A 25,970-nucleotide genomic window follows, 5' to 3' on the forward strand; every position below is an offset into this window, starting at 1 on the left:
AGCAGGGAATACAGCAAAGAAAAGGAACACCAAGGTTTGAACTGAAAACAATAGGAGCCAAAAAAAATGGAATTAGTCACTTGAGTCAGAGCCTGCGAGCCTTGGTCTTGAACCGCCATTACCTCCCTGACCATGCCTTAAGACCAGGCACTTTTATGTCTGAAATTCATTGTGAAATAGCACAGCCTTTGATGGCTGCCACTTCCGGTGCCCATCCACGGATGGGAGGGGGCTTGCTGGCGTCTTTGCCATGGAGTTTTCCAGAACTGCTGTACTGGGCCCCGGAAGCCGTCCATCTCATGGCCAGAGAGAAGCAGCCGCCTGTCCTGAGTGTGGCCCCATGGGGCTTCTCAGCCTCGGGGTGCAGCCAGCAGCCCCTTGGTTTAATGGAGATGGAGGCTCTGTCTTGGTTCTGCATTGCTTCTGTCGTTTTCTTGTTCTTTGGTTACATCATCCCTGGTATCAAAAACTGGCCCAGAGATCAAAGAAACCCTTGAGATGTGCTAGTTTTCATCCACCTGCAGCTTCCAGAAGAGACTTTCTGGGGAGGGGAGTCAGGCTCAGTTTTCATCGCAGCAGCTGTGATAATGCGTGCCATTGTGCTCCATTTATTCCATCTCTTAGCTGCTTGATTCTGGGCCATAGCTTCATCACTCTGGGGTCTCAGGCACCTCCTCCCTAAATGGGTATAATTCCTTCTTAGCTCACATAATGCCTGTGAGTAGGAAGTCACTTAATCTGAGACATGGGGGGTATCAGTCAGTTGTGCTGCAGTGTGTGAGAACTCACCCCGCATCTCAGCGCTGGGCAGCGCCGAGCATCTCACGTCTGTCACATGATGTCGTGGCCCTGCTTCCTTCTCTCCCTGAGTCCTGGGCTGAGGGGGCTGCTCCTTCTTGGACTGTGTTACAATTTTGATAGGAGAGAGTGAGAAAAGTGGCAGAATCTTTTTTTTTAAAGATTTATTTATTTTCTTAAAAGTCAGAGTTACACAGAGAAGGAGAGGCAGAGAGAGAGAGAGAGAGAGAGAGAGAGAGAGAGAGAGGGAGGGAGAAAGAGAGATATTTTCTGTCCACTGGTTCACTCCCCAATTTGCTGCGATGACTGGAGCTGTGCTGATCTGAAGCCAGAAGCCAGGGGTTTAGTCCATGTCTTCTCACATGGGTGCAGGGGCCCAAGGACTTGGGCCATCCTCTACTGCTTTCCCAGGCCATAGCAGAGAGCTAGATTGGAAGTGGGAGCAGCCAGGACTCGAACTGGAGCCCATATGGGATACCAGCACTGCAGGCAGAAGCTTTACCCGCTACACCACAGCATCGGCCCCGTGGCAGAATCTTGAGGCCTTCTTGCAGCTTGTGCTCAATGTGACATTCTTTATTCTACTTGCATTCTCTTTGTAAAACAGTCAAATCTTGGATTGTACATCAGTTGCATCCTCTTATATCGATTGCATCTGTCGCTCCCCCTCTTCGTGGAGGAACGACACTAAACCCTGCCTAGGCTTCGTATCCGAGTCACGGCACCATTATGTCGCTCCCCGTCTTCGTGGAGGAACGACACAGGACCCTGCGCTGTTCTTTCGTCTGCTCGGCCCTCCCCGGGTTTGCTGCTGGTCCTTCCCGGGTTGGCTGCTGGTCCTTCCCGGGTTGGCTACCATCCCTTCCACCTCCGTGGAAGGGCGGTTCCCCCTGCCACATTCCCCACTTCCGCGGGGGAGCGGCACACCGCCGGCCGGCTCTCTCGGGGGCTGCACAGGTGTTCCTTCAGATAGATGTTCCCCTTAGATGTTCCTGGTGCATGTTGTCTCTCTCCTCCTTTATAGTCCTCTTCCACCAATCCCAACTCTGCTACCCACACGCCGAGTACGCTGCCCTCCTCCAATCAGGAGCAGGTCCTGCTGTTTATTAGTTGAACTGGAGGCAGCTGTGTAGAAGCTGTTTCCCTTCTCAGCGCCATATTGTGGGAAAGCAGATGCATAGAATAAGTCTTAATTCCAGTAACTTAGTCTAGTTCGAGTTGCTCCCAGTTGCTCCCCACATGCATCGAAGAGGAGGTGATACGTGTACAGGTACAAGACACTGCCAAGCCTGCCTAATCTTTTATAATTCAGAAAACAGTGCAGTCGAACCCAGTACTCTAAGTCCATTAAATATGAAGTGTTAGTAGAATAATATTTGATGGCATACTAGGAACTGAGCTTATATCTGGTGTCTATAGTTTAGTGAGAATGTCACAGCTCCATGTGATAGAAAAAATTGTGTGTCAGTTGCCCCTATATTTTAAGGGTACAAGCTAGCACTCTGGGTAGTGGTAGGTATTCAACACATATGGGTTGTTATGGAGAAAGAAGAGACCACAGCAGTGTCAACACACTTGGAACCCAGGGGTCAGATGTGGTCAGCACTTCCTGTCCACAGGATGGACTGCATTTGTTTAGGTTACATTGTTGCTGACATGCACCGTGCAGTTGGTCCTATGTGGTTGCAGTATGTAGACATTTGTTTCTTGTCCACATTTCCTGAACAATATAGTATAATAACTATTTGCAGAGCATTTACATTATTAGATACAAGTAAAGTAGACACGATTTAAAATGTACAGCAAGGCATGCATGGATTATATGCAAACACTATATCATTTTCTCTAAGGGACTTGAACATCCAGGGAGTTGGGTATTTGCAGAGGCCCTGGGACCCATCCCCAGTGGATACTCGGGAATAACTGTCTAATTAATGTCTTTACAGTCTATTTAAGATTAGAAAATTTGGCAAAGCATGTATTTCAACTATCGAGAGATAAATAACCTATTCTTCTTTTTAATATTTACTTATTTATTTAATAGAGTTAGAGAGACAGAGAGAGAGATAGAATCTTCCATCCATTAGTTCACTCTCCAAATGCGTGCAGCAGCTGCAGATGGGCCATTCTGAAGCCAGGAACTTCTTCCGGGTCTCCTACCTGGGTGCAGAAACCTAAGCACTTGGGCCATCTTCTGCTGATTTCCCAGGTACATTAGTAGGGAGCAGGACTGGAAGTGTAGCAGCTGGGACTCCAACTGGCACCCATATGTGATCCTGGCACTGCAGGCAGCAGCATTACCTGCTACGCCATAATGCCAGCCCATCAACATGTTGTTTTCAGTTCACATCTCTGAAGCCTTCTCCCCACTTATGCTGGAACTCATATCATCACCTGGGAGAACTCCAGGGATACAAGCTGATTCAGGGTTGCCAGCATAGGTGATGATCAGTGTCCCTGACAGGCACAGTGATAACATGCCACTTTGGACCATTGTTGCGTCTTTCTTTGGGACTGCCCAAAACACTATTCTTCATATCTCTCTTATTATTATTGTTGTCCCTACTCTGTCTTCCTGGGAGCAATAATAACCTCTTCAATTTGGAGAAAAGACAACCCAGGCACCAGGAGGCCAGGGCAAGGCCAAAAGTCGCACACTGGATATGGCAGATGCTGTACTCCTAAGGGAGTTGACAAGACCACCCAGGCCACCCTCCTGCACTCAGCACTGTGAGGCTTGGGTCAAGTTGCTCAATCTCTCTGTGCCTTGTTATTCACATCTCTAGAAGGGGAAAGCAAGTAGCATTTCCTCACAAGGATGCTGTGAATGTTTAGTAAGGTGGGGTGACACAGGTACAGTGTTTGGACCCTGGTGGGCAGGGGTACCTGCTGGACTTCCTGTGGGACAGAACTTCTAGTCAGTTTGGGCCACAAGCCTGCAACTGCTGTGATGATGGCTCAGGCAGGAGTTTCTCAGCCAATGTTTGTGTGAAGCCCAAAGAGCATCCAAGGACCCACTGATTGACTGTCTGTCCCACACCTCTGGGTTGTGCCTCACGTGATTGGTCAGGCAGAGCCAGTCTGCTGGAGGACCAGAGGTCTCTGCATTGGAGGGATCTCAGGAAACACATCTGTGTCCCACTTAACAAGGAGGGCTTCCAAGACAGAGACAAGTGCCTGGCCTTGGCAGGTGACCCACGGAGCAGGAGTCACCTTCCCCACGTCTAAACCCTTTGCAGACCATCATGCACCACCTTTATGTACTTCACCCTCAGCCCCCTTCAGATAAGGATGTAACAGGTGAGTGCGACCTGCACTATGAACTTGAAAATAATAGCACATCGTTCTGCTTTTTAAAAAGTATGTATTTTCATCCACTTGAAAGGCAGAAGGTGAGAGAGAGAGAGAGAGAGAGAGAGAGATATCTCTATCCACTGGTTCACTCCCCAAATATCCATAATAGTCAGGCCTGGGGCAAGCTGATGCTAGGAGCTCAGAACTCCATCAGTGTTTCCCATGTGGGTGGGTGGGCGGTAGGAGCCCAAGCACTTGAGTCATCACCTGCTGTCCCCCAGGGTGCATGAGCTGGAAGCCGAATGGAAAGTGAAGTAGCTGGGACTTGAGCTGGTGCTTGAATGTGGGATGCACGTGCTCCAAGCAGTAGCTTAGCCTGCTGCACCACAGTGCTGTGGCTGAGGTTTACCTTTTTTCTCACACATTTAAATCCCTGGCACAAGTGGGAAACATGCTGTGTGTAGTTCTGAGATGTGCCTTGTTCAGGGGCAGAGAGAGGCTGATTTCAGGGTTGCTGCCCACCTGTCGTGTCTGCCTCCATCTTCACGGGAGTGAAGGGCACATCTCAGAGAGGCTGATTTCAGGGTTGCTGTCCACCTGTCGTGTCTGCCTCCATCTTCACGGGAGTGAAGGGCACATCTCAGAGAGGCTGATTTCAGGGTTGCTGCCCACCTGTCATGTCTGCCTCCATCTTCACGGGAGTCCTGCTGCTGAGACTTTACTGTTTATGTCCAGTGCGTGGGAAGCAGAGTGAAGACTCCGGGGCATGAGCACTTGGCACGGGGTGTAGTGCAGGTAAGAGGAGGAGCGGGATCGGAACTCCAAGAGGCTGTGGTACAGGTGATTTTAGTCCTTGCTGCAATCAGGTAACTGACAAATGGCAGGACCAGGCCTTAGGCAGAGTCACTTAGATTTCAGAGCCTACCCCAGCCCTGCTTCAAATCCAGTGAGTCATTTAGCATTTGAATTTATGTGTTCATTTCTCTGCTTCATATCACCTGAGATGATAGAGAGCAGCTGAATATCCACTCACTCATTTGCATTACCACAATTAGTGGCTATGGAAGGGAGTTGAAGACTGTACCAGGTGTGCTTTCATTGCCCAAGCACATGAACACATCCCCTGTTACCTGTATATGCACCTGTTAGTCTGGGTTCTTCAGAAAGAAAGAACCAAGTAGGGACCCGTCTAGATAGAGAGACAGCTATAGGATGAGATTTATCGAAGCAGTTAACTCCTATGGTTATGGAGGCTCACAAGTCCCCAGATCTGCAGTTGGCAAGCTGGAGACTCGGGAGGGGCCATGGTGTAAGTCTCATCAAATCCAATTCCAGATGCAGAAGAAAACCATGCCCCAGCTTGGAGACAGTCATGTGGAGAGAGCAAGTTCTCCCTTACCGCACCTCTTATACTATTCAGCCATCAGCAGATTGGAAGATGTACACCACATTGGGAAGTTCAATCTCCTTTGCTCAGTCGATCAATCCAAGTGTTAATCCCATTTACAGACACCCTCAGAAACACACAATAATGTTTAAACAGTATCTGGGCACCCGCAGCCTGGTCAAATTGACATATGAAATTAATCATCACAGAGGCCATTTGAATTTTTAAAATTTATTCATTTGAGAGACTACCAGAGAGAGTGAAACAGATGGACACAGAGTGAGCACTTCTGTCTGCTGCCTTCCCTCCCCAAATGCCTGCACTAGCCTGGAGCTAGGAACTCAGAGGAGTTCTCTCTGTGGGTGGCAGGAACCCAGTTATTTGAGCTATTACCTGCAGCCAGGATCTGCCTTAGCAGGAAGCTGGAATTTGGAGGCAGAGGTGAGCACTGACCCTAGGCATTGTGACTTGGGCTGTGGGTGTCCCAACCAGCAGCTGAAACAGCAGGTCAGTGCTCACTCCGACAGGGGCATCTTAATGAATGTCAGCAGAATCAAGGAAACTGGCAAGTTACAGTGTAACTACACATGTTACGCGTAACCAGCACCACACATAGATCCTTTGCTCTTACAGGGAGGCCTGTGTCCTGTGTTATAGCCACATGGAAATGGTGATATTTGTATGGCCCACAGAAGAGAGGGATGAAGCTGCTTGTGGACACATGATCCTGGCTTGGGGACACTAGACACTCTGATCCCATCAGTTGCCCCTCTACCCTGAGGGCATTAACTAATGCACCCTTGCTGCATGTTGGAAAAATCTGATTTAAAACAAGCTGTCCGTCTTACAGGTGAGAATACTGAGGCCCAAAGAGAGAAAAACTAGAGCAACTTTGTTGTCATCCGACATCTTCCTGCACACTCTGACTATACTTCACAGCCTGTCTTACCATTGTGATAACTTACAGTGTCTGAATTATTCATTGGACATTCATCACAAATTGTCAGAGAAAGCTGAAGAATGTGTGTGTGTGTGTGTGTGCATGTGTACGCACACATGATCTCTTTCTAATTAGGTTATAAATTTTCTGAGGACAGGACCTTTATCATATTCTCTTTCTGTTCCCTTTAAATTACTGAGTATATCCGATTGGGCTTTTGTATGTATTAAAATATAAGTGAATACTCATTCACTGTAAATCTTTTAAAAGAAACGATAGCAGCCTCCTCTTGCTTCCAGAGTCCTTTTTTCTAGAAAAGATTTGCTCATGTCCTTGGCTGTCAATGGTCTCTGCTTGGTCTCAACTTCCAGGGCATTTTCTTGTTGTGTCATAGAGCTTGTCTCCTTTCCTCCTTGTTTGGAGTTGTAGGCGAATGTTGCCCATCTCTCTTTCCAGTTATGTGACAGCCTTGAAAGCAGAGCACGTGTGCTTCATGCAGGGAAGTGGCGTTTACTTAGCAGGCATGCGATTCCATTTCGGCATGACCTGAGGGTCTGCTACGCATCGGCTCCTGCACCAGCTCTGGCACTGAAGGAGCTGGTTTAGATGTCGGCAGCAGCTGTATGTGGTGGCTACTGCAAATTAGCTTCTGCTATTCTGGGAGGCAACTGAGGCCCAAAGAGAAGAGGTACCTGGTTCAAGTCTGTTACTCAGGTTGCAGATGCTACCATGTTGCCTAGGATACTAGGATACTCCCTCGCTTACCTCTACTCATGTTGTGGAATAGCTACACAAGCCAAGGGTCAGTGAGTTGAGTGACGTAAAGGCTGACAAATGGCAAGGGTCTTTCATTTGTGGTACCGGCCAGTGGTTGTGAAAATATTCTGATACTGAGAAAAATGAGGTTCTCAAGGGAAAAACAAGGCTCTCAAGGGTTCTATCTGCCACCAGCCTGTTGTGTCGGAGTGTCTGCAGGTCCCACTGAAATACAACTTGGAGATACACAAATCCTCTCAGGTCCCAAGGCTGCTCGCCTGCTTTCTAACACTGTGAAAATGGCAACTTATATGTTTGCATTTTTTATGTTAATCCATTTTCTTGTTGAGTCTTATAATCTTACAGAGAACACGATCCACAGCTGACCTCTGGGAGGCTGGGCCGTTGTGCTTCCTTGTGATTTGCAGGTGGGGGAGGTGGCAGGGCTATGTGCATCCCACTTTATTTTTCTGCCCTACTTTCTTATTTCCCATAGCAATAATTGACCCCCTTCCATGCTAAAGATCACCCCACCACCACCAAAGGTAGAAGAAAGCATGCACAGTGATGTTGGAATTATCTTCTATGTGATTATCTAAGTGTGGTCTCCACGGAAGTTAGTTCTGGAGCCCAGTTAATTCCTGACTTTAATCAGCCCAGAAGCCCATAATCATGCCTCTGAACTTGGTAATGGCAGTCTCTTCTCAGGCCTCCTGGAAGGAAATACACTGAGAGGAACCTTTTGATGGATAACAGTAGTTAGGCACAACAGTCATGTGCTGGGTGCCTCTCCAGCAGTGTGCTGGGCTCTGGATGGCAGGAGAATGAGACAGGCAAAATCCACGGAGCAGTGGTCATCCAGGGCCAGCACACAGCAAGGTCGGCCCTCCCTGGGTCTTCCAGGTGCTCACCACAGTGTGTGTACCAGGCTGCCGTGATAATGCCCTTTTTGTCAATGTAAACAGAGCCTTCTGTCACCCAGCCCAGGGACATTTGAGAGAGTCTTTCAGATGCCCATCCTAGCTTCCCCATGTCTGGGTGGACACAGCAACTAGGTGGGGTGTTTGGCTCTGCCCTGTATCTTCTCTCTACCTCGGGTCAAACTCTGGCAGCGCCCTTTGCCACATCCAGGTCTGCAGGCAGATGAACTTGACTTTCAGCCATCAAACACCAGCCCAGTATGCACACCAGAAAGGGATGGCTGCTACTCATTCTACCTGGAGCACCGTGCTGTGGAGAGTCCTTTCTAAGAGAGCACTGGTCCTGGCAGGCAGTGTTCAGATAACATTCAGTCATTTCTTCGCTCAGCGGAGAAAATACTTTGACAAGCCTGCATCTGCAGGATATGGTTGTGAGCAAGACTGGTGTGGGCCCAGCCTCATTGTGGGCAGAGGCAGAGCGAGGATATTGTCTTTGTCATATTTTAGAACAAATAAAGGTGCAAAAAAAAATGTGAGATGTAAACAGAACTGTAGAGGGAATGTTTATACACAGTTATTTACCAATTTTGCTGCATTGTGTTTGTGTTTTGACTGTGTGTCTTCGTTTTAAAAGCCATAGCTGTACATTGAAATCTCTTGAAACTTCCTTGGCTGTTGGGGCACAGTGTGACTCTGCTTTTTGGTGCTTCTTTCTTGGTATCCCATAATCCAGGTGGGCTTTTGCATTTTAAGATGGTGAGGAAGATTGTATCTGCAGGCCTCAGCGTCTGCAGCTCCCCGTCTCCCCATGTCTATAAGCTGCCTTTCACTGTGACTAAATGCATTGTTTGAGCTACAGTTCAAAGATTGTTATTGACTCAACCCACTCAGATGTGCATTGGATACATGCCTATACATATTGAGTGACTTTATGCCTTCATGGCTGTAGACACTAGGGGGTATGACACATCAGTGGATTGTGATAGACAAATGTAGATTATAATAACTTTGATTGTATTAAGGTAGAACTGATAGCAATAATACTATCATGACAATAACTTTAAGATAAAAGGAACAGAGTAATATTTACATCTGTATTATAATCATGAGTATATTTATTATTTCTGTATAATATTCATAAATAAGAGTCATAACTTTAAGGTAAAGGTAACAAAGAAAATGGTATTACCTTCCAGTGTATTAAAAGTCAAAAGATGGATGAGAATAAATGCAGTAGAGAAAAGGGGCTTTTCTGAGAGGTGAGGGTGCTGATTTAAAGGTTGCTCAGGATGGTTCTCATGTTAAAGGAGACCTTTGAGATATCCACTATTAAAAGGTGAGGGCATGAGCATACACACTTCTGGGGGAAATGTGTTGCAGGCAGAGGGAAAGGCCTGGGTGACTAACGTGTGTGAGGACGAGCAAAGCAGGCCAATGTGGTGGACCCCGGAGGACAAAGGAAGAGGAGTGGATGCCGTCAGAGGGATCCTGGGCAGGGGAGGCCTTTGGCTTTAGTCCTGGTGAATGACAGCTCCTGGACAGAGGAGGCTCATGATGGGGCACAGGTTTGAGTGGCATCACTATGGCTGCTGACTGGACAGTTGACTGAAGGGGGCAGGGATGGCATCAGGGAGGTGGGCACGTGGACTCCCTGGACTGAGGGGTAGGGTGTGGAGGGACACTGGCTGTATTTTCAAGGTAAAGCCCAGAGAATTTCCTGATGGATTGGGTGTGTGGTGGGAAATAATGAGGAGGATGAGATGACTCAATGTTTTGGTCCTAAGAAACTGGAAGGGTGGAATTGTCATTAAATGAGATGAGAAAGTCCACGGGTGACAAAGGAAGGGGAAGAACATGCGTTCATTTTGGGGCCGTTTGATGTTGGAGTTAGGCATCCAAGTGATGATGAGCAGTAGAGCACTGGTATGGCAAGCAAGGGTGAGGTCAAAGTGAATATGAACTTGGGAGTTGTCAAAATACAGATGATTGTAAAGCTGCGAAACTAAGGCAAGATCACTAAGGGTGTGATTCCAGAAAGAGCAGAGAAGCTGAGAGGCTGATTCCTGAAGAATACTGATGCTCAGAGTTTGGAAAAGAGAAGAGATCAACTGCAGGGCAAGGAAGGAGCAGCTGCAAACTAGGAGGAAAAATAAGAGACTGTTCACCTAGGGATTGAGTAGACTTTGTAGAGGGGATGATGATGCAGTTGTGTCAACTCTTGCTAAAGGACTTAGTAAAGATGAAGATGGGGGTTGACCAGGGCAGGAGTTATTGTGCCCCCACTGTGACCCCCTCGCCCACCCAGCTTGCCCCCTCTGGGTGCTGTGTTGCCATGTTCTGTTGTTGGGGCTGTGCCCACCATCCTGCAAATAGACTCGCTGGTGCATTTATGTGACCTTGACGAGCACCCACCATGTGTCCAGAACTCGTATAGTCTATGGTGACGAACACGGTGCATAGAATCTGCTGCAGAGGAAGAGAGTGATGGAGCTGTGGCGCCTTTACAAAGACACCTGCTCTGGGGGTCGAGGTTGAGTCCATAGTTGAAGTGGTCTTTGAACTTGGTCTGGAAGGACAGATGGGATTTGAAAGTAAGGAGGTGGATTGGAGACAGCATTTTGCATAGAGGCAAAAATTCAAGCAAGGTATACAGGTGAGAAGGATGGGAAGGTGGTGCTTGGCAGGGAGTGAAGGCTGAGGAGGAGGAGGTGTGGAGGACAAGGGATTTGGGCCAGGGACTTGATGAAGAAAGCCTCAGAAATGCGAGACTGGGCTTTATTTCTTAGTCAGTGGGGGGCCAATGAAGGGCTTTGAGCCATGGGATAATAGCTGTGCTGTTTCAGGAAGAGTCCTGCTAACCATGTGTGCAAAACTGTCCCCTTGAAAGTTACCAGGGCCTTAAATTCATGCAGTGGCCGTGGAGCAAAGAGGGTGGGACGTGAGACACTGCAGGTGCAGGACTCACAGGCCACCACACTCAGGAGTGAAGCGGACATGGTGCGGAGCTGGGGCTGTGGACCCTTCCTGAAAACCATATGATCCTCCTGATCTGCAGGGCTCTCAACCATCACGCGCGCCCGCCACTGCCACCCCACCCCGCCCTCTGCCAAACTCCTGTGTACTCCAAGCTTTGCCTTGTTAACCGCATGAAACCCACTTATTTTTGGCGCTCTGTAATTAACACAGTCCCTGCTGTGTTAAGAAACCGGAGCACCCTGGGCATTTCCGGACTCCCCACGTGCGCCCTGCCTGCTGCAGAGGCTCTCATGAAGACCTGAGAGCTGGCACCTCTGGGTCCCCACTTGCCTCCCCTCTCTGATTTCCTCTTGCTTCTGCCCCCGATTAGTCAGATGCAGCATTGTTGGGAGTTTTGGAGCAAAAGCAGCTTTCAAGGCCCAGCAAGCGCAACATACCCGGCTAGCAGCATTGTAGCAAAGGCCAAGTGGCCAGATGGGGCTCTCTGCTCCGCCTCCAGCCCACACCGCTCATTTTCCCTGGAAGAGCAGCCCGAGGAGCATGACCATGGTGCCAGGGCATGGAAACCCTCTCCGTGCCCTGCGATTCTCTCAGCCTGTGGCCCCAGGGCTGGCTGGGACAGAGCAGGTAATGGCCCCCCGGGGATCCTCACTAATTTCAGTGCCGTGGGGGAAGGGCCTGGCCTGCAGCCAGCCCAGCATCCCAATTCCTGTGGCAGTGCAGGGGGAAGCGCCTTTGTGGCTGGCAGGGCTGGCTTCCTCCTGAATCTGCCCATAAAAGGATAAAAGTGCTGCTATCTGGTCGGCAGTGGGTAGGATGGCTGATGATAAATTTTTTAAAAGTGTGGATTTTCTCCTCCCCCCACCCCGTTTTGTAAAGATCTGTGTGCGGGAGTGCTGGCTTTCACACCGTTTGCCGCCCGCATGTGCTAACAGATGGAGTCAGCCTCATCTTTTATCCGGTGTTGCAGAAGATAAAACTGAAACTGGATGAGATGCTGCCTCTTCAATTTAAGAGAGGGGAAAAAAAAAAGAAATAAAAACGCTTTTAAAGGGAAGCCCTTATGGTAGGAAGGAGTGGGCCAAAACGTTGTCTGGCTTTGCTCAAAAGACGACAAACAGCAGAACAGTTTCAAAGCGGTTTTTCTCCCTCCCCTTCTTTGCCATCTCCAAAATATATGATCTCTCTGCGAGAAGTAGGCCAAGCTTGAAGGCTATCATGAATTATATATCAAGGGACATCATAACCCAGGAGGCTTGAACCAGTGCCCCACGGTTTAAATTCCGCAGACATTTTTCTTCACGGTGGCTGCCATTTGTCACTGCTCTCCTCCTGACAGTGGCAAGTGCACAAGGCCATGTGGTGTTTAAAAAAGGTGATGGTGCTGTGGCTGGCACCAGCCCCACCCTGAAGGGCGCTGGCACGCTCCCACACCCCAGGGACCTGGGTCGGCAGCCTGTGTCCACTTGCATTGCCTTATTTTGGCAAGAGGTAAGGCCCTGAGAGTGAGGGCTGATTGAGAATGGGAAGCTGAAACCAGCTGGGCACAGCTACGAGCCTTGGATGGCAAAGGCCCTGCCCTTCCATTTGAGCATCGAATGGGTTTTGCCTCCCCGTGTTTGCTCCGCATTCGGGAAGGGCTTTGTGAAAATCGTCCTTTCTCTGAGGTTGCACACATTCATTGGGTATTTAGGTGTGTTTGGGGGTCTTGGCATTTTGCCTCCATGCCAGCGTTGCACAGTTCGGAAAGTTGGCCCAGGGCACACATGCTGGGGACAGCTGTTCCCAGGGCAGTGACAGCTATGGCTGCCGGAAGTGGACTCTGCTGCCCCCAGCACCTGCCGCCCAGTTCAGTCTCCTGAGGTGGCCGCTGCCCAGGTCCCAGTTCTCCTTGTACTGCCCTGAGAGAAGCCACATTTCTTAGGCAGTGTGGGCTTCTCATCTTTTTAATCTTTAATGATCCTGTCACCAATTGTCTCTCCTGATTCCTGGAACACTTCCAGGGGCTTGGGGGTACATGATGTGTTTCTCATTTGAGTGATGACTTAACCAACAGAATGGAGAAGTAACTTGGCCGAGGCCAGTGGTCCTGGAGCAGCAGTGCACTGTGGGAACAGATATGGATAGAGCTGTGGATACACACACGATGTAAAGGCCAAATATGACAGCATCACCCAGTCGTGCACAAAGAATAAGAGGTAGAGCCCTGGGCTCCCATTCACAGTGTAGGTGCACGTGTGAGGACTGCCGGCTCTCGGTGGTCCACTCAGCTTCTACCTCACAAGATAGTCCTGGCTTCTCTTCCCTCACCTCCCACGCCACCCCCTCATCATAGACTCCCGCCACACCCGATGACGCATCACTCCTCACGTCAGGATTTGGTCACTTCTGTCCTTTTTACTACCCTGTGCCCTGTGTCTGAACGCAGTGCGCTTCCACTGGTGCTGTTTGCCTGGCTAACCCCACTGTGTGGGTTCCAGACTCAGAAGCCTTTTTGCAGCCAGCTGCCCTGATGGGGTGTCTGCGTCAGCCTGAGCTTCCCACTGTAGCAGTTGCCGCATTTATTTAATTGTGTTTTCCTGCACTCATGTAATCTAGGAGCTCATGAGCTGTTAGCACCAGGGCTGAGCTGAACGGTGCTCTCAGACTCTTCCTCCCCCACGTGATGACAGGAGGCCAGTGAGAATCTGCAGGACAGGCCTCGGTGACGTCATTCCTCTGCCTAAACGCCACTCCCCATCAAGGACCCACCCCGCCTGACTGTGCTGTGAGCTGTAGGTGTGTGGCTGCCTCCAGAACCCAGGACGAGGTCAGAACCACTGCCCCAGTCACCGCTGGCTGACTGATGTGCTCAACTGACATGCCGATGACGGAGATGGATTTCTAGGGTCTGGGGAGCTGATCTCGTGCTGAGTCTCCCCAGTCCCTGGTGGGGAAGCAGGTCATTTTGGGAACAGGAGCACAGGACTCAGACTCGGGCACCCTGTGCCACGAATGAGCCCTGTGGTCTCCAAGCAGCCATCTGAGCACTCTGGGCCTGTGTGTCTGCATCAGGAACGTGAGGGGCCTGGTGCAGTGAGAAGGTATTCTGATTATTCTGAGGATGAAGGTTTCTTTTCTCAAGTGCCTGTTCTATAAAGGTTATGCATAAATATGGGCCTCCGCTAGTATGAAACCACTCAAGCCTGCAATCCAATAAATTGGGCGATTATTAATAATATGCTGAAATGGCTACGCCACTGCCCATTGTTCTAGTCCAGTCAGGCTTTGCAAACACGAGCTGCAGACTTGCTGGCTTAAACAAGAGATTTCTGGAGGCTAGAAGGCCAAGATCATGGCACAGGCAGAGCTGTGTCTGCTGAGGGCCTGTGTCCTGGTTTGCCAGTGGCTGATGTCTCACTCTGTCCTCTCATGGTAGAGGGGATGCAGGGGAACATTGCTGTTTGCACGAAGGCCCAGCCTCAGGGTCTACTTTCTCCCAAGATCACTCCTCCTAGTACCATCCCACGGGGACTTTGGGCTTCAGCAAGTGACTTTGAGGTAATCGTTTGGTCCCTGGATTGCTGCTTTAGACATGACAGTTTAAGTCAGAGAAAACAAAAGAAACTGCTTTAAGGCAAGAGCCCCAGAATCAGAGAAATCGATTCACTGTTCAGCCAAGCACATTCCTTTGCTTCTGTTAGCCTGGGCCTGACTTGACCCACCCTGCCAGGATGTGCTGCGAGGACAGAATGGGAGATGAGGTTCAGAGAGGGCAGGGCCTGGCCAAGGGCAGAGCTGGCTGTAGCATGCGGTGGCTTGGACATTTCTTTCTCAGAAGCTGTCCTGCTTCCATCCTGTGGCCCTGGGAACCCCCTGGAGTTGTAACCAGTATAGTGTGAGCAGCACTGTCTGGGGAGGGACTGCAGAGGCCGCAACGGAAACTTCTCTTGGACTGGACCCAGATACCCTGAACGCTGCGCTTGATGGGACAGTGAGCATCTCAATACCAGGCCTGGGTGGGCCCCGCACCCCTCATCCACAAAAAGAAGGGGTGGGGAGGCGCTCGCTCAGGTGGCCTGCTGCTCCGGCACTCCATGAGTCTAATTCATAGTGGAAAGAGCCGTCATCCTTCGACGAGGAAGAACAAATCCTCCTCACCACTCTGCTTCAGTTCTGGCGCCTTTATAGCACCCCAGGTCCTGCCACATCTGGGCTCAGCTGAGCCCTTGGGCCTTTAATTAGAGGGCTTTGCGAGTCAAGGGGTTGTGGTCCAATGCAGCTCTTCAGGGAGACCCCTCACCTATTCCTTTATTTGAGATCAGCTGCCTGTCCCAGTGAGAGGACCAGAATGGGGCGTCCCACAGGACACTTCCAGGAAAGCTTGTGGTTAAGCTCCACTCGCCCCAGGCCCGGAGGCTCAGGGACCACGGGCAAGTGGCAGGTCATTGCCTTTATTCCTGGGAGTGTCTGAATTGTGCCAAGCCGCAGCTCACTAGGCTAATCCTCCACCTGCGGCGCCGGCACCCCGGGTTCTAGTCCCAGTTGGGGCACCGGTTCTGTCCCAGTTGCTCCTCTTCCAGTCCAGCTCTCTGCTTTGTCCCGGGAAGGCAGTGGAGGATGGCCCAGGTCCTTGGGCCCTGCACCCGCTTGGGTGACCAGGGGGAAGCACCTGGCTCCTGGCTTCGGATCGGCGCAGTGCCTGCCATGGCGGCCATTGTGGGGTGAACTACCAGAAGGAAGACCTTTCTCTCTGTCTTTCTCTCTCACTGTCTAACTCTGCCTGTCAAAAAAATTTAAAAACTAAATAAATAAAAAAATAAATTGCGCCAGCCTCTGCCGAGCTCTGCTGTGGTTGCCCGTGCTTGCCGCAACAGCGTGTTTCTTACCCAACACGGTTTCTGCTTCCCCACTTCGGGTGGTTTGTGCTAAATGCGTTGGCAATCCCAAGTGGTTCAGGGAATAAAAGGATTGTCTCAAAAAAAGAAAAAAAGTGGTTTTGAATGTGTGGAAAGCAAGGCTGCCTGCTGTGTCTTTTTAACAGTCGTCTCCCAGAGGAGTGCTTGAAAACCTCACCTTTCAAGATGTTTCAACTTCTACTAGAAAGTGACTGAGGAACATGGCTCTCCTTGGCGCTGGGGTTGGCTGCGCTGGTGGTATTTGTCTAACCCGAGACTCCACGGCTGCGACTTCACACCATTCCTCCTTGCTACGCGCCCAGAGGTGGTGAAATCCCACTCGTCAGTGCGTCGCGGTGGGGGTGTGCACACACTGGAGCAGGGGCCTGCTGGAGACATGCATCATGACTGTTGATAAACCCGTTTGTGTTTGACAAACCATGACGAGCACCTCTTGGTGCCTGGCAGTGCGTTAGGGTGAGCGCCGTCCTGTGCCTCACATAGGCGCTATCAGCCGGAGCGTGCTTTGCCATTGTCTGCACCGAGTGACCTTCCAGGGGTCCTGCAAATGGACCTCAGTCCTCTTTGCGTTCCTTCTGGGCTCTCTTGAGCATCTTCCATCAGGATTTCTCAGCCTCAGCCTTCCTGGTATTTTGGACAGAATGGGTCTTTGTTATCAGGAGCTGTGCTTCACACTGTAGGACAGGAGCAGCGTCCCGGCCCATTGCACCTGACACACCTCAGCTGTGACAACCCAAGATGCCTGTACATTTCCCAGAGGGCCCTTCTGTCCTTTTCACGTGAGGGAACTTAGGGCCAGGAGGAAGCTTGCCCAGGCTGAATGGTCACCTGGGGGTAGAGCTATAGCCACATTCCAAATCTCTTGTCTTCCTAATCCCGTTTCCTCCTCAGTGATGCATTGCTAAATGCTTAATAAATGAGATAAAAGAGAATGATCACATTAGGAGCATGTGCCAGTTCCCAAGGCGTGAGTACTCCCACTGTGGCTGGTTTCCAGGCACTTAGACGACCTCACTGAATGTGAAGTTGGGAAGACATATGGACAGTTGGCTCTGGGGAGATGGTGCTGGCTGGTCCTGGTACCACTGGGCTCATGTGTGCTGCTGTCCACACGGTGGTCTTGCCCTCTCCACGGCCACCTTGTGCCGTGGGAGAAGCATTAGCTCAGGAAGCATTTCTGATCACCTCTCTGGATGACTATAGCAGTTATAGTAGAGTGTTCTCTCTTCAGTTATGTGATAATTTCTCTTGGCAGTCTTTGCACTGAGGAGTTACAGCTCTGGTCTTGGAGCAGAGACCCTAGGGAGTGCACCCTAGTGCAGGATCTCCTGGGCTCCTCAAGCCCTGAGCAGTGACCCAGTCCTGTTGCTCAGCATCAGGATGTTGGCTGAGAGGTGCTTGGGAAGCATCAGAGTGGTGAAGGCCAGTGGGCTGCGGCAGAACGGTCTTGGCTAGAATTTTAGTCCAGACGTGAGCTGTGACTACTGGGAACTGCCGCAGTAATCCCGTTCTCACTGCTGATGTCGAGAGCAGACGAGCCATGGTGGGCTCGAGTTTCAGCTACCTGCCTGCTGGCATACCTGGCCGCTTGCTGGATTGGCTGGCTGTCAAAATGGTGTAAACTCATCAAGCCGGAGGGCTCAGTGTGTCTTGACTTTTTCACCTTGGCCTTGGTTCAGCCGAGGTGCTCCTTGTCATCCTGACTGTGGTCTGGCACTAGTCCTGGCAGCACCTGCGACTGAGGGAAGAGCCCTCAGCTGCTTTTCAGGAGATCTGGGTCCTCGTTCTGCCTTTGGTGCCGTCTCATTGCATAATCTTGGAGGGTTTGGTATGACTGGAATATGGGGAGCCTGGGAAAGGGCTGGGGAGCATGGTATAGCATGTAGCATTTTGAATTTATCTTGAAGGTAGTAGGAAGGGCTCAGAAGGGTTCGGCAAACAAGCCGTATGGTCAGATGTGTGCTTTAGAAAGTTCTTTCTGCACAGTGCAGAGCCATGCCCCGGGCAGGGTGAAACTAGTTAAGAGGTTGGCAACAGTCTGGTCAAGAAAGGAAGGAGCAGCCCATGGATGCTAAACACTGAGGGACCCCACTAGTGCTTTGGAGGCTTCACACAAGGGTGAGATCAGTGTGGGCTGCAGTATTGGGGTTGTCGGAGGGCTTCGTGGAGGAAGGGGTCCTTGAGGCTGGCCTTGAAGGACGGTAGACCACATCCAGGCTGCAGGACAGAGCAAGCCAACCGACAGGAAGCTGCAGACAGACACATTTGGGCTTAGGCGGAAAGATTGTGTGAAGGTTGAGTCTTGATAACTTTGGGCTCATCTATGGAGGGACTTGAGCGCTTGGCTTAGGAGCACGGGTTTTGTTGGAAGGCGGTGGATCTCACAGGCAAAGAGCATCTTCCTGTTGTCAGGTTCTCTGCGAATCTTGCTTTCTTCCAGCCTCCTGTCCGGTGCTGCCACTTCCCCTCTTCCTGTGGCAAGGCGTGGGGTGCCTGGGGCCCTGGAGAGGGTGTGCCCTGTGCTGTGGGAAGGCAGAGTCCCTTTGCATCTTGAGCAGGAAAGCTGAATGCTGATCAGATGACTTCTGATTTGCCTCGCAGCAGGGAGCCCAGAACCAGAGCAGCTGTGCTATTGTTGTCTGCAGCCCATCGCTGGGTTTGTCTGCGCAGGCCAGGGGTGACTGCTGTCAGCATCCTCGATAAGCCGGCTCCCAGCTGTCACAGGTATGTTCACAGTCATTCCTTGTCCTGTTGCCTCTGACTCTGTCCCCCTTGCTCAGAACACGGCGGGCTCCTGTTTCCTTCCACGCCTGCTTTGTGTAAGTGTCTGGCCCTGACCGTGAACGTGAATTATGACCGGCCTCCAAATGTCCTGATGAAATGAGATTTGGGCTTTCTGTGAGGTGCTAGGAAACAAAGCTTTCTGGGAAATGGGGTAAGCTAGGTTTCCTGGGACCCCCCCAAAAGGAAACTGAAGCTCAGAGTGTAAAATGACTCCCTGAGACTGTTCAGACAGACGTCGGTCAAGGCCAGTCTGCCTGGATGTCAGTGTATCCCTGATGGATTTAGGCTGGGGCATTCTGAAAGTGGAGCCCCATTTTCACGGTCTGCATCTGGAGGAGGTTACTCTCACCTGAGACAGTGTGTATCAGAGGTTAGCATCCACCGAACCCTACACTGAAGAACTGTTCTCAGCCCTGAGATTTCCAGCTTCCGAAGAATGCTCATCCCTAAACCCCTGCAATATACAGATGATACTGGGTGACCTGCTCTGAGCTTGAGAGTCAAAGCAGAAAGCAGAGCCCAGATCTTCTCGTCTCCACCCAGTATGCCTTGCCTCCCACCTGGTCTTCTGGTGGAGGTGGGGACTCCGTACAACACCCGCCATGAGCCGCTCAGCTGTGCTCCTTGTAGGTGCTGTTGTAGCTCAGGGCCAATGGGGCACCCCAGGGTGCTCTGTGGGACTCAGGTAGTGTTTTCCATGTGAGACCCCCGTGACTTTGGCTGCATGAGTGCTGCGGGGGTTTGCAGGAGAAGCCGGAGCACACTGAGGTTGCTGGAATCTCGGACAACAGACTGGCTCTCAGAATGTGCTCTGTGCAATACCATCCTGGCACCATTCCCTAGTTCCTTATCCAGGGGTGGCACTGACCTTGAGCCTCCTGACATCCGTCTGCATCTACCAGTCCAGGTCAGCTTGACCCTACCTAATCATCTAGGAGAGTTATATTTACTGACGTGCAAACAGATTGCAGACACTGCACTGGTCAGCTTAAATGCTGTGTAGTCCTAATGACCCTGACATGAAGCTATTATTCAAATTGTACACATAAGGCAGCCTTAACTCAGAGAACTTACAGTACCACAAAGCTGGGCCTGAAGTTCACGGCTGTTGGGCTCAAGACCCCAGGCTCTTTCCACAGCCCCATCCTCCCACTAACACTTAATAAAAGTGCCTGATGCCCCAGCTTACTACTCCACTGAAGAACACAAGCAGAAGCATCCCTGTGTCAAATCCCTCATGGCCTCTCTTCCCTCACTGTGTCTCTGCTGCCTCTTTCCTCCCTCCCTAGCCACACTGAGCTGTTCATTATCCCCCCAGAGAAGCCAAATTTTACAAATGCAGCCATCAGCACTTCTCGTTGCTGCAGGCCTCTGGGCTGGTCACAGTAGCCTGGAAAGACAGACAAGATACAGCCTGTCCCCTTAAGGAAAGTCCCATCCGATGGTAGGGATACTGATGCACACAGATATGGTGCTGCAGAAATGAAAGCTCGTTCGATCTTCACGGTGGTCCAGAGAGGCTTGCCGGTGTGTATCTCCGTATGATCTGCATTTAACATTTATCCCAGCTGAAGCTCAGAGAGAAGTGACCCCAGCATAAGCTGAGGTCTGAGTTGACCCAGGATTCCTTGCCCTCCAGAGGTCATTCCTGCTACACCCAGGGGTGCTCCAAGCTTGTATCACCTGGGGATGGTCAAGTGCGGACTCCACAGTCTGGGCTCTTGTTCTGACTCTGGAGTTCCTGATGGAGACAAGGTGAGGTGTCAGCTGCTGACATTGCAAACCTGCTGAAGTTGTACCCCGAGCCTGCCCCAAAGGTGCCACTTCTGTGGATGTAACCGTGGTGGGGGGAAGGAAGATGAAAATACTCCAGGTCTGGCATTTCACGGTGCTGCCGCCCAGGGTGGTGGCAGTAGAGAAAGCTGACCTCCTTACGGTTCCAGTGTGCCCCCTGCTGCCCACCAGGGCAGAACTTGGAGTACCTGGTCCTCTGAGTGCTGCCTTCTGAGGAAGGCAGCCATCTCTGGCTTTTGTTCAGGGAGTGAGACGTGAACGCCTTGGAAAGCTTGGTGGGGCTTTCTGAAGACCGCTGCCCACTGCCCCACACGTCAGTCATGCACCTCTCAGGACTGCCTAGGAAGACAGAGATCACAAGTACAGGTTAAACCCCAAACTTGGGAAACAGAGCTCAGCGGAGCCTGGGGTTAGAGACCTGGCTCTTGCTCTGGGCCTTCCATGCTGGCCACTTGCAAATGGCTTCTCCACACGTGGCATGGAGACACCCTCTATGAGGGTGGCTTGGACATGCTTGCGGTGGAGCACCGTGGCCAGGCCAGGGCAGGGCCATCAGACATGGGTCCAAACACGTGCTTTGATGACTCTGAACATCAGTAGTCACCTCTCCGAGTCACCAGTTCCTTATCCTTAAGAGATGGGCAGTAGGGCTTCTGGTAGGAATGATCTGAGGGCTGTGCTGAACCTTCCTGTGGTGGTCATCTCACACCCAGCACAGTCAGTGCTCACTGAGTAGTACTCGCTGTTCCTCTGCCCTGTCGCCACCAGCCTGGCTCGCTGGCCTCTGACCGTCTGGGATTGCCTGAGCCAGTGCCACTCCCAGTCGGCCACTGTCTGCTCACTAGCTGCCCCGATGCTGGGCTTCCTGCCATGGGCATGACAGACAGGAGCAAGATGGAGGGTCTTGGCCGTGAGTCTGAGCTCCTTCCATCTTGGCTCTTCCAGCTACTTGCTGGTTGGCTCTGGACAAGTCCTTTCCTTCTGTGACTCAGGTGTTCCCTGAATAACATTAGTGGTCGTCTTAATGATAATAAAAACAGCAGGGATAGCTGCAGTGAGTGGAATGGTAGCTCTTGGGAAGAGAAGTTCATCTCTAACCCTGGCACCTGTGTGTGCCACCTCATCTGGAGAAAGGGTCTTAGCTACCTCTGGCAGAAGCCCTCAGGCAAAACAGATAAAAAGCCTTGCCATCCGTGTTACCATAGGAGGAGGGTCCAAGGCCCTGCCTGACGTCAGGGGCCCCTGGCATGCTTAGCACTGGGGGGCTTCTCTGGTACCCCAGTCCTGTGGTGCCCATGATTGAGGAAGTGCCAGAAACGTCCCCCTCAGAGAACAGTGATGCCCACTGCTGTCTGGCTAGCCTTGTACTTCACCTTGTGGATGGGTTGGGTTTGACCTCGGTCTGATTTCCTGGCTTCAGAAGAATGGCAGTCTATCTTCTTCTTGGCCAGCATCTTAAAAAGGCAGAATCCCATGGAAAGAGCAAAGCAAACACGGGGTTTCCATGCTGCCTCCTTCCTCCCAAGACCTACTGGGGGCAAAGGGGCTGCAGCTCCTCAACCTTCAAGCACAGCGGGAGCCCACTGGCAGCCAGGAAGGGCCAGGCCTTGTCCTAGTCGTGCATGGACCCTTGAAGAAAATGAGTCCCATCAGTGACTGTGCTTCCTCCAGTGGGCCAGGCTGCCGTGGCACCTGCTGCGCCCCATGCAGGTGGGACGGTCAGTTGCCTTAGGCTAACCTACACAGCACAACCACAGAGCTCTTCCTTTTGAGGAACCAAATTAGCACATGGGTCCTGGGCTGCTAAGGCTCCAGGAACCTACCAGTCTTTTTAAAAACATTTCTAAAACCTGCCATCTCCTCACTTCTGCAATCGTGGGCTGACTGCTATGTCATCAGATTACATCAGCCCGTTTCCTATGTATAGAAGCGAACAAATTCAAGTCTGGGGAGCAGTGGGAGAATGAGTTGTTGTAAAGAAGTATCTGCTTGGATGGGGAAACAGAAGATTGTCCAGGAGATTCCTAATGTACACGAAAAACAAACAAAGCCCCATGGGACTGTGGGTGATTCTTTTTTTTTTGATAGGCAGAGTTAGACAGTGAGAGAGAGAGAGAGAGAGAGAGAAAGGTCTACCTTTTTTCCATTGGTTCAACCCCAAATGGCCGCCATGGCCGGCATGCTGCACTGATCCTAAGCCAGGAGCCAGGTACCTCCTCCTGGTCTCCCACACGGGTGCAGGGCCCAAGCACTTGGGCCATCCTCCACTGCACTCCCTGGCCACAGCAGAGAGCTGGCCTGGAAGAGGGGCAACAGGGACAGAATCCGGCGCCCCGACCGGGACTAGAACCCGGTGTGCCGGTGCTGCAGGTGGAGGATTAGCCAAGTGAGCCGCGGCGCCGGCCTGTGGGTGATTCTTGAGTGACCTTATGTCCCCTTGTGCCTGAGACTGTGCCAGTTTGTGCCTGTCGTTACAGCCAGATGGTACCCCTTCATGGTAGAGGGATCTAGGCTTGGATGAAACAGTTCTAAGGTCACCCTTACTATCTGTGAGCCTGTGCATGGAAGTGGTTAACAGCACTAAGTATAGTACAGTGTGGAGAATATGTTCAGTGACAAGAAGTACCAATGTGCTTTGACAGCTGAAAGGTTAGCTGTGGGTTAGCACCACCGCACAGACGTGGGCACGTCCCTGCACGCTTTCACAGCACATGCGGCTTAGAGGTGAGATGGTGGGCCAAAATGTCACAGCAGCAATGGTTCAGATCCGCTCCGCCTGCTAGCTTTGACCTTGCTCGCACTTCTTAGTTTATCTCAACTGTAAGTTAGGAATAATCAAATGAATCGCACAGAGTTGGTATAGTCATTAGATAATCCAGGTAAAGCATCTGTTTGATTGCCTAGCACCCACTGCCATCATTACCACAGAACTGTCGCTCTTCTGGCTTCTGTCTCTCCCTCTGTCCATGAGAGGGACATCCCCTCTCCAGCCCTGTCGCCCAGGCTTTCTGAAGCTAACTGGGTGGCCTTGCCTGAAGCCTGGTGTTCCTGGGAGTGTGAGCACTGCTCATCTAAGCCCTGCAGGCAGAGAATCGCCTGGCCAGCTGCTCTGTCCCTCTGGGACATGCGGTCTGGGTTCCCAGAGCATCATCCCTTCTACTAATGTGATGACCTCCGTCTCTGGCCCTCCCTGCGTCCCCTCCCCGGCCCAGCCACTCCCTCCTCCCTTGAGCGGTGCTGTGGGAACACCAAGACCATGGTGTCATTCCCTGGTGTTGGCTGATGCTGGTGCCATCCCAGGGGCACCAGGGCTCGGATGCCTGCCCCGCCGGCTGGGGAGGGGCTCCCCTTCCCCGGAGGAAGCTGTCATCCATCCCCAGTGCATTCGCATTCTTCTTTTTCTTCCCACTCTGTCACCCCTCCCTCTGCCTCCCTGTTGCTTTGAGGGGGGCATTGTTTAGTGGCGAGGAGCAGGGAGTGCAGCCGTTCTGTGCCTCAGTTTCCCCGTCTGTGAAAGGGAGCAATAATAACGGCCATCCAGTGCAGTTGCTGTGGGGTTTCAGGGAGTTACTAGAGGAACATGCAAAAGGAAGCTTGGCACACAGTAGGTGCTTAATCAGTGTGAGCTGTTTTCATCATCTGACACCTCTCTTCTTGTGTCTTAGTGTCGGTCGGTGCTCTTGGTGTTGTGGGACAGGGGTCACGAGGTTTTGCCAGTTTGTAGTCTGGGCTGTGCTGGTGAGGAACTGGAGGACCCTGAGCAAGAGCACTGTCACACTGGGAGTCAGCCCTTATCTGCACAGCCTGCAGGCAGGAATGCGGCCCTTCAGGCCCTTTCATCCGTTCGGTGTCTACTGCCTTCTCTTCCCTTGGCCTCTGCCCTGCTTCCCACTTCCAGAACCTTTCAAGGGTAGCAGACACACAGCTGTCGAATCTGTCCTTTGGCCCAAGGGCTCTGGGCCACAAGTCAAGAGACACCTGTCTAGACCTGGTTCTGCCCTGTTACCCTGGATAAGTCATTTCATGTCTCAGGCGCTCAGCTTCCCCGTTTAAAGAAATAGACATTTATTTGAAAGACAGACAGAGCTCCCTTCTGCTGGCTCAATTACCAGATGCCTGAATGCCTGCAGCAACTACAGAGCCAGGAGCTGGTAACTCAGTCTGGGCGGGTACCTGAGCCATCACCCTCTGCCTCCTAGGATGTTCTTCAGCAGGAAGCTGGATTGGAAGCATAGTAGTCAGGACTGGAACCAGGCACTCCAGTAAGGGGTGGACCATCCCAACTAGCAGTTTAATAGCTCTTTTTAAAACTGGATAATTACCCCTGTGCTTTGTAACACTCTCAAAATGACCAAAGAAGGTGAGGGCTTACAGCACTCTTTGCTGGTTGTCAGGTGCTGCAGAGGTTCAGTCTTAGAGTGTGGCCAGTGGTGTTAATCTTCTCTCGCCGTGGGCTACAGGGAAGGCAGACTGCCCCGGCCATCTGGAGCTGCTGGTGACAGGAGGAAATGAGTGTTGGTGTGAAGTGAGGTTCAGCGGCTTGTGGAGACAGAGATGGGCGTTCTATGTTCCTTCCCCTACTTGATCTCTTGTCCCTCTAACAGACATCTGGCCCATGGGTCACTCACGCAGCAACACAGCAAACCACCAGCAGCCACTTCAAAAGCTTGGACTCCTCCCAGAGTTCTGCTTACTTTTGCTGCTCTGTGTTTCTTTGAGTGATAGGGATGTAATTTATAGAATCCTGGTCAGAACCCCGGAAGGTTATTAGCTGTAGTCCTTGATGGAGCACTGTTTGTGATCATGTCTGTAAGGTAGGAGGAAGTCGGGTGATGGTGAGAGTTCAGTTAGGATCCATGTGTTCAAATGTTCCTCCAAGGACAGAGCCTGGTGGGTGACACCGGAATTCTCCCAGAAAGTCTTCAGTGATACAAGTTTTTGGGCACCTTGCCTAAGTCATGGCTTCTCATTAGCTTCCCAGAGGCACAGCGGATCTGGGGAAACCACTGGAATGGGGACTGGTATCTGGGGACTTGCCTGTTAGGGGACTCTCCACTCTGCATGCCCTGCCCACTCCCGCTGCCCATCAAGGGGCTGGGAAGTGTATCTTCAGCAGTGTTAGAGTATTCTTAGGCTGTAGCTACTGGAGCTATGCCTTGGAGTGGTGTTTCAGTTTACACTGTGACTGCCATCCTAAAAAGATGTGCATGTGGACTTGGAGAGATTCTGTATGTCTCTGTTAGGAAGTAGAGTGGACCCACGGACAGGAAGCCATGGCAGAAGTGCCCTAGATTCGTGGTCGGGGGAGACCAAGTGTTCTCTTGCACTGGTTTTGTGGTAGGAGGCAGTGGGATTCTGGCTGGGCCCTGTCGGAGGAATTGGTCACACACACACACACACATGAAAAGCATGCTGTAGCTTTG

At 51.3% G+C, this 25,970-nt stretch overlaps 1 protein-coding gene across 7 annotated transcripts in view; it reads left to right on the plus strand.

Moving 5' to 3' along the window:
• CYRIA (CYFIP related Rac1 interactor A) overlaps positions 1 to 25,970 on the plus strand; it is a 112,074-nt gene that overhangs the window by 15,030 nt on the left and 71,074 nt on the right. For 4 of the 7 annotated variants that reach the window (XM_051840123.2, XM_051840141.2, XM_051840167.2 and 1 more), the window contains one exon: positions 18,571 to 18,693. The exons of 1 other annotated variant lie outside the window; for it this stretch is intronic. The gene's annotated coding sequence lies outside the window, so the exon portion shown is untranslated. The remainder of the gene's footprint in view (positions 1 to 18,570; positions 18,694 to 25,970) is intronic. 2 more of the 7 variants (XM_051840169.2, XM_051840124.2) reach the window with 1 other exon arrangement.

Source organism: Oryctolagus cuniculus, chromosome 2 (assembly GCF_964237555.1).
Source record: "Oryctolagus cuniculus chromosome 2, mOryCun1.1, whole genome shotgun sequence".
Taxonomy (NCBI): domain Eukaryota; kingdom Metazoa; phylum Chordata; class Mammalia; order Lagomorpha; family Leporidae; genus Oryctolagus; species Oryctolagus cuniculus.